The 11,585-nt window shown below is 42.3% G+C and overlaps 1 non-coding gene across 1 annotated transcript; it reads right to left on the bottom strand.

The window, feature by feature from the left end:
* Positions 1-941: 941 nt before the first annotated feature.
* LOC119935348 lies at positions 942-1,079 on the bottom strand. Its single transcript, XR_005453234.1, has one exon. It is a non-coding gene; the product is annotated as a small nucleolar RNA SNORA7 (small nucleolar RNA).
* Between the last annotated feature and the right edge of the window lie 10,506 nt (positions 1,080-11,585).

The raw sequence follows: 11,585 nt of genomic DNA, 5'->3' as shown, positions 1-11,585 counted from the left end.
CGGATTATCTTTGTCCAGAAACGCTCTGGACATATTACTCCCCTCCTCAAAAACCTCCAATGGCTACCAATCAATCTGCGCATCAGGCAGAAACTCCTCACCCTGGGCTTCAAGGCTGTCCATCACCTCGCCCCCTCCTACCTCACCTCCCTTCTCTCCTTCTACTGCCCAGCCCACACCCTCCGCTCCTCCGCCGCTAATCTCCTCACTGTACCTCGCTCTCGCCTGTCCCGCCATCGACCCCCGGCCCACGTCATCCCCCGGGCCTGGAATGCCCTCCCTCTGCCCATCCGCCAAGCTAGCTCTCTTCCTCCCTTCGGGGCCCTGCTGAGAGCTCACCTCCTCCAGGAGGCCTTCCCAGACTGAGCCCCTTCTTTCCTCTCCCCCTCGTCCCCCTCTCCATCCCCCCGTCTTACCTCCTTCCCTTCCCCACAGCACCTGTATATATGTATATATGGTTGTACATATTTATTACTCTATTTATTTATTTATTTATTTATTTTACTTGTACATTTCTATCCTACTTATTTTATTTTGTTGGTATGTTTGGTTCTGTTCTCTGTCTCCCCCTTTTAGACTGTGGGCCCACTGTTGGGTAGGGACTGTCTCTATGTGATGCCAATTTGTACTTCCCAAGCACTTAGTACAGTGCTCTGCACATAGTAAGCGCTCAATAAATACGATTGATTGATTGATTGATTGAAAGAAAAAATGAGTATGTAGATTTGTCTTGTCTTATGCTGTCGAGTCATCTCCAACCCATAGTGACTCCATAGACACATCTTTCCCAGAATGCCTCACCTCCACCTGCAATTGTTCTGATAGTGTATCCAAAGAGGTTTTTTTTGGTAAAAATATGGAAGTGGTTTCTGGGAAGTCAACTTGAGTCTCCATCCTCGACTCCCTCCCTTGCCTCTGATGCCCAGCAAAGGTGAGTTTTGACTTGTAGCAGATTGCCTTCCACTCACTAGCCACTGCCCAGGCTAGGAATGGAATGGGTATGCCTCTGCTTGACTCTCCCACCCTTAGTAAAGACTAGAAGAGTACAGGAAACTCTCCTGGTTTGATCCTGAGAGGGGAGGATATGTGGATAAGAACTTAAAATTTAATGGGCTGACAATTCTACTGGTCAGAACAAAGGAAAGAGGAAAGTGACCGTCATCTGTCCAGGATTGCTTAGACATTCATCTGTCAGAGGTCAAAACAGATTCTTGATATTTTAATTCTACAATTATGTACTATGGAAGTCTATTGGGTGAAATGATGATCTGTAGTTGGTAGAATTGTGGACTATTTGATGTTCTGATTGACAGTTGTCTAATTTCAGGCAGGTCTGTTTTTGAACAGCCCCTAAGCACTGCTTATCAGATGGATTATGAATTATTAAATTAATACATAAAATAAACATACTGATATTAAACGGCAGTATAAAATATTAAAACTAAAATGAAAGGTGGGCAGTGTCCTTTGAAAAATGTTTTTAAATATGAAGCTTCCAACTCTTCATTCTAACACAATTGAAGCTGCCAGCTCGCAAAGACAGAAAAATTCAGTCAAGCAGGACAGGCAATGGACACGGGGCTGATCAAAGAATTCTGAATATTCATTGAAGTTTTTTTTCTTCATGAAAAAAGCCCTGCAATGGTCATTCAACATTCCATGACTTTGCTTCAGAGACAGAGATAGCTGGAGGGTCCTTACCAAGCCCAATTAGGATAATTATATTCCACTTAAGTATCGTCTCCTCACGGCCTCAATTGGTTATAGTTATTTTTTCCTGCTTTTCATTCACAACTGCTGTGTGCCTAGCATTTCCCCACCCTTCTCTGTGAAGAATAATCCTGAATGGTCACCCCAATGCCCCAGAACCAAGGAGTCAATAGGACACAGAGTCCTTGAAGTTGGACACTGCTGAAATTCTTCCCGTTCAAGAGTGTCAGTCACGATATTATTATTGTCCTCATTATCTATCATCTATATGGCAGGCCACAGCAGGCTCACTGTTTTATGGTAGCGCAGAGAAGACATTATTCTTGCCCTTTGAGAGCTGGCTGGATAACAGAAAAACCACAGATAAATGCACAGAAGACAAGTTGGAAGAAAACTTCTCTGCAATATATAACTCTGGAAAGAATGCCACATGGGTAGAGGTGATAATAATAATAATAATTGTGGTATTTCTTAAGCGCTTACTAAGTGCAAGACATTGTACTAAGTGCTGGGGTGGACACAAGCCAATCGGGCTGGACACAGTCCTTGTCCATTAATCCCATTTTACAGGTGAGGTAACTGAGGCACAGAGAAGTGAAGTGACTTGCCCAGGGTCGCACAGCAGATAAGTGGTGGAGTCAATCCTTCTGACTCCCAGGTCCATGCTCTATCCAGTAGGCCACACTGCTTCCCTAGTGGTTGTGGACCCTCTCTTCAGTCCCCAGCCAATCTCGGCAGAGTGGATGAGCCCTCTATGATCATTTCCTGAACGACGGGTGCAGGCGAGGCACCGGGGCCAGGGACTATAGAGTTGGAGGTACAGGGCCAGGGAGCATCCTCCATATATGAGCCCAGATGTGTTAGGTGCCTGGCTAAGAGTCAGTCAAAGTTGTCCCATTAAACAGAAGCTCCATCTAATCTTCAAAATTGATACTAGCAGAGGGATTTTAGTTGAGGTTCCTGTGGAAGATGAAAACTTTAAAGATGAAAACTTCCTCAAAAACTTAACCAGGGCATATGACTATCAGCTCCTTGAGGACAGGGATCATGCCTACCAACTCTTTTGTTCTCTTCCAAGCACTTAGTATGGTGCTCTGCACACAGTATTCATTCGGTAAATACCAGTGATTGATGAAGTGATGAATTTGATCGAAAGACTGAGTAAATTGGGTATTCAAATAATTCCCATGCCTCAGCCCTTCAACGTGGCCTAGTAGAAAGAGCATGAGCCTAGGAGTTAGAGGACCTGGGTTTTAATCCTGGCTCTGCCACTTTTTTGCTGTGCAACCTTGGGCAACTCACCTAGGCCTCAGTTTTCTCATCTGTAAAATGGGGATTAAAATAGTGTTCTCCCTTCTCCTTAGACTGTAAGCTCGGTGAGGGAAAGGGACTGTGTCTCACCTGATTATCTTGTATCTACCCCATTGTTTAGAACAGTGCTTGTCACATAGTAAGCGCTTAGACCTATACTATTAACAGGGTCAGTGTATGTAAGTTTCAAATTCCTAAATTATTTTCAGCAATATTTTCAAGCATGTATTTTAAGTTGTGATTAAGTATTGTCCTAGCTTGATTAGCCTCATTAAATGATGGACATATTGATTGACAGAACAGAGGGCCTTTTAGAGGAAATAAACAATGAACATTAGGCAGAAGGCCCTGACAATGGAAAGGGGAAAGATGCAAAACTGGAAAGACTGCATGATCTTGGAGAGAAGAAAAGTAGCCTTACCAAGCAGAGGAAGGGCAATGAACTGTCTCTTGAGGGCAAGGGAAAAATCTTAGGGTTTCCCAAATGGGAAAGAAGCCTGGCCTAGTGGATAGAGCACAAACCTGGGAGTCAGAAAGACATGGGTTCTAATCTCAGCTTCTCCACTTGTCTGTTGTGTGACCTTGGCCAAGTCACTTCACTTCTCTGGGCCTCAGTTACCTACCTCATTTGTAAAATGGGGATTAAAACTGTGAGCCCCATGTGGGACAACCTGATCATCTTGTATCCTCCCCAGGGCATAGAACAGTACTTGGCACTCCCTCAAGGAGTTTACAACCTGGTAAAGGAGGTAGACACTAAAATAAATTCCAGATAGGAGAAAGAATCAAGTGGGCAGCAGCTTTCTGCTTTTGGTCCTTTTTGGGGGTTGGGGAGGGAGGGGTCTGTCCTATCACCTAAAAGGCCGAGGTGAAACACAATTAAGTACCCCACTTTTAGCTGGGGTGGTGGAAAAGAATTCCTTAGCAATGGTGGCAGCTGGGGAAACAGCTGAAATTGAAAGAGGGTGTCTCCTGCTCTGTTCTTTTTGTATATGTTAAGCGCTTACCATAGCCAGGCACTGTACCAAGCACTGGGGTAGATACAAGTTAATCAGACTGGACACAGTCCATGTTCCACTTGGGGCTCACAGTCTTAATCCCCATTTTATAGATGAGGGAACTGAGGCACAGGGAAGTGAAGTGACTTGCCTGAGGTCACACAGCAGACAAATGGCTGGGATGGGATTTAGAACACAGGTCCTTGTGACTTCCAGACCTGTGCTCTATCCACTAGGCTACACACACTGCTCTTCTTCAGCAGGTGCAGCGAGGATTGGCTACCCACTGCTGTGGTGGCCTGGGACTTGGCAGCAGGATTCGCACCTGTGTTCTCATTCATTCAATCATATTTATTGAGAGCTTACTATGTGCAAAGCACTGTGTGTTCCCCAGGCGGCAGTGGGTGGGGGCCTCTTCAGCAGGGCTCAAACAGCTCTGGAAATGGAGACAACACTGTTGAAGGAGAGTAGACTATTTGCTATGTATAAATGCCTGTGTGCATATATGTATGTGTTTTTTGTATATCTATGCTCTGAAGCTGTATATGTTTTTAATCTATGGTAGGCAGGGGAATGTGTTGTGTGTTGTACTCTCCCAAGCACACTCAGTACAGTGCTCTACCCACAGTAAGCACTCCACAAATACCATTGATCAACTGATTTTATTTTATGGTATGTATTAAGTGCTGATTATGTGCCAGGCACTGTTCTAAGCACTGGGGTAGATTCAAAGTTAATCAGGTTGGACACAGGTTGGACAAGAGAAGTAGTGTGGCTCAGTGGAAAGAGCATGGGCTTGGGAGTCAGAGGTCATGGGTTTGAATCCCGGCTCTGCCAATTGTCAACTGTGTGACTTTGGGCAAGTCACTTCACTTCTCTGTGCCTCAATTACCTCATCTGTAAAATGGGGATTAAAACCATGAGCCCCACGTGGAACAACCTGATCACCTTGTATCCTCCCCAGTGCTTAGAACAGTGCTTTGCAAATAGTAAGTGCTTAACAAATCCCATCATCATCATGTCCCACATGGGGCTCACAGTCTTAATCCTCATTTTTCAGATGAGATCATTGAGGAACGGAGAAGTGAAGTGACTTGCCCAAGATTACACATCAGACAAGTGGCAGAGCAGGGATTAGAACCCAGGTCCTCTGATTCCCAGGCCTGTGCTTTATCCACTAGGCCATGCTGTTGATTGATTGGTGTTTGTGTATCAGTGATCTTTGTGTCCGGATGTGTGTACCTCCCTCTTTCTTTCCCTCTCTTTGTCCTCTTCTACCTCTTGGCTCTCTCCTTTCCTCCCTCTTCCTTTTTTCTACCTACTTTCTCTCTGTCTTTTCCTTTGTCTCCCTTTCCAGTCTTTCCTCCATTTTTCCCCCATCCCCTGGAGATCCCACACCCTTTCCCACATTAAGCTTACCCAAATCTGGTCTCGCTAAGGGGTTTGCTCTGGGAAAGGGTAAGGGGGTGAGAGGACAGAGGAGTGGACATGAGGATTCTCCTTGGGCTAAACCAGAGCCACTTAATGAAAATGAGCAAAACAAAGCAGATTGATCGTTCTGCCTCAACCCCAGAACAAGCCAACTCTCAGCGGTTCTAGGAAGCTCTCAATCAATCAATCAATCAATCAATCAATCGTATTTATTGAGACTCTCCAGACTATCATCCCAGGCTAACATCCGCCTTTCCAGGCTGCCGATGCAACACTCCAAAAAAACAGGAAGGAGAGCTCCACTGATTCATCCATGATGCTTTCGGAAACTCTGAAGCATGAAAGACCTGAAATCCTAATAAATTATTTTAAAACTGACAGTGCTCAAACACACCTTGGGGCATGGCCTAGTGAATAGACCGTGGGTCTATTCAGTAAGAACCAGTCAGAAGGACCTGGGTTCTAAACCCAGCTCTGCCACTTGCCTGCTGTGTTATTTTGGGCAAATCATTTAACTTCTCTGGGTCTCAGTTACCTCATCTGTAATATGAGGATTGAGACTGTGAGCCCCATGTGGGACATGGACTATGTCCAACCTGATTAGTTTGTATTCTACCTCAGTGTTTAGTACAATGTCTGGAACACAGTAACTGCTTAAAAAATACCATAAAAAAGAATCCTGAAGAAATTTTTCATTGATCTCAGGTAGGAAGAGGAGACTGGAAACAGAACAACAGTTAACAGAGATGCTCTTTGCCTCATGGTGTTGGAAGACAGAGTTTGAGATGGATGGAGAGAACCATCTTTTAAATACCTTTTAAAAAGTCTTTTAAGTATTGAACTGTGGTCATGCTGGGCTTATAGAGACTGTCATCCTCCAAGCAGAAGAAGACAAACAGATTCTAGTGGAGGCAATGTGAGAGGGAATGGAGACTGGATATCTCCTTTTTTGTAAAACCACACCCTCCTTTCAGCAAGACCTCCCACAAGAGTTAGACATAACCCCAGTATAACCAGAATAAGGAAGCCAGAAAATGCCCTCTCTTCAAAATGGATGATGAGGCCCAAGTTTGTGTTTTTCTTTTTATTGCCCATTCTCCCCCTGCTGGATTGGTTAAAAGAGAAGCTGCGATTGAAAAAGGACATGTTTTTTTTCTTTCTCCCATTCTGTTGCAGGGTAGATTTCCACTCTCTGCCAAATTAAGGGAAAATGTCAGTGGAATAGAGGGCTGTCCCAGGATAATAGTTTCCAACAGAAAAGCCAAGGCTCAACTGTGATATTCCTTTTCAAAGGAAGTGACATTGATCCTGAGATAACTTTTGGTCACCGTGACTCACCCTGTAGGTAACGACTCATTATTTTTTCAGATCAATGTTGGGTGTGATGGAGTGACAGCTGTTCAGTATTCAATTACTAATCTGCTGTACACTTGCCACACTGTGAATAAAATTGCAACTGATATGCATTGCAAATGCTGGGATTTTTAAAGTATATCAATTTAATGAGGCTTCTTTTCAATTGGCTGACATTTTTTAATGAGAAAAGTTTTATTACATTTTGAAGAACATTAATATAATGAAATTCATCCACCTATAAATTTATACAACTCAGTCAGGAAAATAGCAAGGAGAACTGAAGTTATTTATAGTTTATTTCAAACATGCAACTGCAGTTTGATTACATTGTTTTGGGAAGCAGAGAATTTTTAGCTGATAATTGTTTGAATGATAAATGTAGAAAAGAGACAAAGGAAAAAATTAAAGAAAATGTAGAGGTAAGACAAGGAGGAACAGATGAGAATGAATGAATGACCTTCAGTGTTTTGGAGAGTCTTAAGCATACTAGTTCATATCAAATAAGAAAGATCAGTTATGAATGTTAATAAAATACCGTGCCATTAAACAAAGGTGAGCCACCTAGCAGTTGTCTCGTTTGTAATGCATTCCCATTTTGGAGGAATCTATCTTCATTTTCCTAGGTTCCATTTCTTGTTTTATGGGCTGTCCCTATCATGAGAATCTTTAGCAAATATCTCTATATTTCCCATTGAGATGATTAATTCAGGCTATTTCTGAATGGGCTCTTCATTGACACCATATCTTAGATGGTAATACATAATTTCAATTCAGTGATCTAAAATCCATATAGATTTGTACTTCAAGCATTAAATTTCATTACCATTTGCTTGAGAAACGTGGCAATGTGAGAGGACCCAGTGGCTCCAATATATTTTTCACTGGAGGAGACCAGTTAACATTCTTGATTAATGGAACTCTATTGTATCATTTCCCTTCCTTGATTTTCCTTAGAATCACTTCAAAATCCCTAGAGTCTAAAAGACCTTTACCAATTGGTTCGTCTACTTTGGGCACCCATTAGTCCAGCTTCAAAAGCAGCTTTTGTGAAAAGCAGCATGGCCTCGTGGAAAGAGCCCAGGTCTTGAAGTCAGAGAATCCAGGTTCTAATCCTTGGCTTCACTACCTGTCGGCTGTATGTCCTTGGACAAATCACTGAATTTCTCTGTGTCTCAGTTACCACATCTGCAAAAATAGGGATTCAATACCTGTTCTCCCTCCTTCTTAGCCTCATGTGGGACCTAATCATCTTGTATCTACTCCAAAGCTTAGTACTGTGCTTGGCACCTAATAAACACTTAACAAATACCACAATTATTATTAAGTGTACTTTGGTAGGCCATCTACTTGATCCCCAAAATGAGTAGTGGACAAGTCTACATTAAATCAATCAGTCATATTTATTAAGTGCTTACTCTGTGCAGAGCACTGTGGTAAGGGCTTGGGAAAGTACAGTGCATTTTCAGTATTGTTCATACATCATCTTAGCCATCCTCTCCTCTTTCTAACGTCACCCCCAATCATTAAGCTAAGAAAATACAAATATCAGCCACAGCAAATACTCTCACAAGCCCAAATTCACATGAAAATCAAAGAATAAATCCAAGGAAAGTTGAAACCGAATAAATCAGGTTTCTCTGAGCCTCACTACCTGAGGCTAGCCCCACCCTGATTTCTCACAGGCCCAAGACTTATTTTCAAGGCTGACAACTCCTCTAAAAGTAGGTGTTATCTCTTCTGTTTTTTGAGTTTTCCAGAGGCCTCCAGCCCACAGTTGCTTTTGATATCTGTGCAGTGTTCCAACATCTTTCCAACAGTGATTTTTTTCCATCCATCCAAATCTCTCTTGCCAGTTCTCTCTTAAGTTAGGATATATGAGGATTTAAGAATCAGGAATCTAAATGTAGAAAATGACTTTTTTTTTAGCATAGTAATTACAAAATATGGAGGGATAAAATTTCCCAGGTAGTCATTTTCAGACCCAGCTGCAGCATTCTGCTTTAACTCCCCATGCACAAAGATGAAAACTTGGCCCTGAGCAATTTTGGTTTTTTTATTTAGCAAACTGCTGAAATACTAAAGAAAGAGAGAGAAAGCGTGAGAGAGAGTGTGTGTGTGTTTATGTGTGTGCACGACTGTTCACATTGGAACGATTTCCATCTGATGGTCCCTGATTTGATGGTTCTGAATGCCGAGTGCAGAAAAAGGTATAATGCCAAATCCCCTTTGAAATAATGGAAGGCTACTGAAGGATACAATTAGCAGACCAGTTAAGCACAGGGAAGCTAATTTGATAGATAAATAATAAGGATTAGTCTCCTCTACAAAACACTGTGGAGCTCCATCCCTCCTACATTTCCTTTAATCAAAACACATATTCTAAAGGTTATTGCCCAATTTTCAATGACTTACAGAATAGAGACAATAAAACACAAATTGTTCCTTATTATGTAAAGAAGTGGACTGGCTTCTATCTTTCCACCAAGTTGTTTCTTTAGGGAATGTACCTTCTGATGGCATTTAATTGCCAACGTTACTACAGTGACCTGGAGAGCTGATTATAATTGCACTTTCTATCCATGCCCAGGAAAACACAAATTCCCATTTACCTAGGGGGAGTCCATTGCTTTTGAGATTTATCTCCCATTTTTTATTCCAACTGAACTGTTAGCAAGGTTTTTGCAGCCCAGGGTTCAGACACAAAGGTTGTTTTTATAATGCCGACACCGCTTTCTTGGAACTGAGAGGTCAGCCAGCCAGCAGACATGGTATGATTTTCTTGTTGTCAACCTCCTAGTTTGGAGATGAACTAGTGACCTAGAGGTAAAACGCTGTTGTGCTCACTCCAAAATCTACTGGATCACCTGAAGTCCCCAAGGCAAACAATGGATTCACTTTGATTAGCACTTGTGTATATACGTACATATTTATTATTCTATTTATTTTATTAATGATGTGTATATAGCTATAATTCTATTTATTTGTATTGATGCTATTGATGCCTGTCTACTTGTTTTGTCTTGTTTTGTGGTCCATTTCCCCTCTTCTAGACTGTGAGCCTGTTGTTGGGTAGGGATTGTCTCTATCTGTTGCCGAATTGTACTTTCCAAGCTCTTAGTAATAATAATAATGATGGCATTTATTAAGCGCTTACTGTGTGCAAAGCACTGCTCTAAGTGCTGGATAATAATGGCATTTATTAAGCGTTTACTATGTGCAAGCACTGTTCTAAGCACTGGGGAGGTTACAAGGTGATCAGGTTGTCCCACGTGGGGCTCAATCCCCATTTTACAGAAGTGATAACTAAGGCACAGAGAAGTTAAGTGACTTGTCCAAGGTCACACAGCAGACAGATGACAGAGCTGGGATTAGAACCTAGGTCCTCTGACTTCCAGGCTCTTTCTGCTGGGCCTCACTGATTCTCTAGTTCCCTTGGGCAATCAATCAATCCATGGCATTTACTGAGCAGCTATTGAGTACTGTACTAAGACAAGTACAAGAGCACAAGTCCCCTGACCCTGAATTTAACCATTTAATGGGGCAGCAGCATTTATAGAAAATGAAAGGCAGAGGGAGAGAAAACAAGAAGCTGAAATAGCAATTGACTGCACATTATTAATTATATATCAGTGCATTCAATAAAGGGATGTCATTCTATATTGCCTATTGTATTTATGTGGTAATTATATATATAGGTATATATATATCTACATATATAAGTTCATTCAATCATATTTATTGAGAGCTTACTGTGTGCAAAGCACTGGATTAAATGCTTAGGAGAGTACAACAACAAACAGATACATTCCCTGCCTACAATGAGCTCAACATCTAGAGAAGGAGACAGACATTAATATACATACATACATATACATATGTATGTACATAAATATAAATAAATAAATAACAAATATATACATATGTGCTGTGGGCTGGTTCTCAAGTATCATAGGTGGGTATTGGTCAGAAGCAACTGGGCTATTGTGAATGAATTGGGGAAGTCTTCCTGGATGAAGGGAGACTTTTCAAGGGTTTTAAAGATTCATTCATTCATTCAATCATATTCCTTGCATGCTTACTGTTTGCAAAGCACTGTATTAAGTGCTGGGAGTGGATTGGGACAGCCTAGCATTGTGGATGGAGGCTGTGTGGAGGGGGATGACCCTACAAGAGGGGCTTTAGATTGGAGTCAGGAGAAGAATGCTTAGACCCAAGCTGGAGGTGGGGAACGGTCTCCAAAGTTACAGGAGAACCATCCTCAGTCAGACTCAGACTTGACTCAGTCAGTCAGTCAATCCTATTTATTGAGCTCCTACTATGTGCAGAGCCCTGTACTAAGCACTCAGGAGAATACAATATAACAATGTAACAGACACATTCCCTGCCCACCATGATCTTACAGCCTAGAGGGGGAGACAGACAATAGAAATAAATAAATGACAGATATGGACGAGTGCTGTGGGGCTGGGCAGGGGGAATGGATAAAGGGAGCAAGTCAGGGCGATGCAGAAGGGAGTTGCAGCACAGGGCCCTCTTGGACTTGGGGCTTCGTGGTGTTTGTCCTGCTGTCTCATCTCTTTGGTCGTGAGATTATAATCCTTATTTGTAGCTGGGGGAACTGACAATCAGAGATTTTTGCAAGGTCACCTGGTCCAGAGCCAGAAGAAATACCTAGATCTTTCTGATTCCTGGTCCAGTCCTCTGAGGATTTTACAGAGCTGCTTCTCACCTTATCTTGATTTAACTCTTTGTTTTTGCACAAGCCTGACAGAAGACATG

This window comes from Tachyglossus aculeatus, chromosome 11 (genome assembly GCF_015852505.1).
Source record: "Tachyglossus aculeatus isolate mTacAcu1 chromosome 11, mTacAcu1.pri, whole genome shotgun sequence".
NCBI lineage: Eukaryota > Metazoa > Chordata > Mammalia > Monotremata > Tachyglossidae > Tachyglossus > Tachyglossus aculeatus.
The sequence above is the reverse complement of the archived record's forward strand: the minus strand, read 5'-3'. Positions and strand labels throughout refer to the sequence as shown.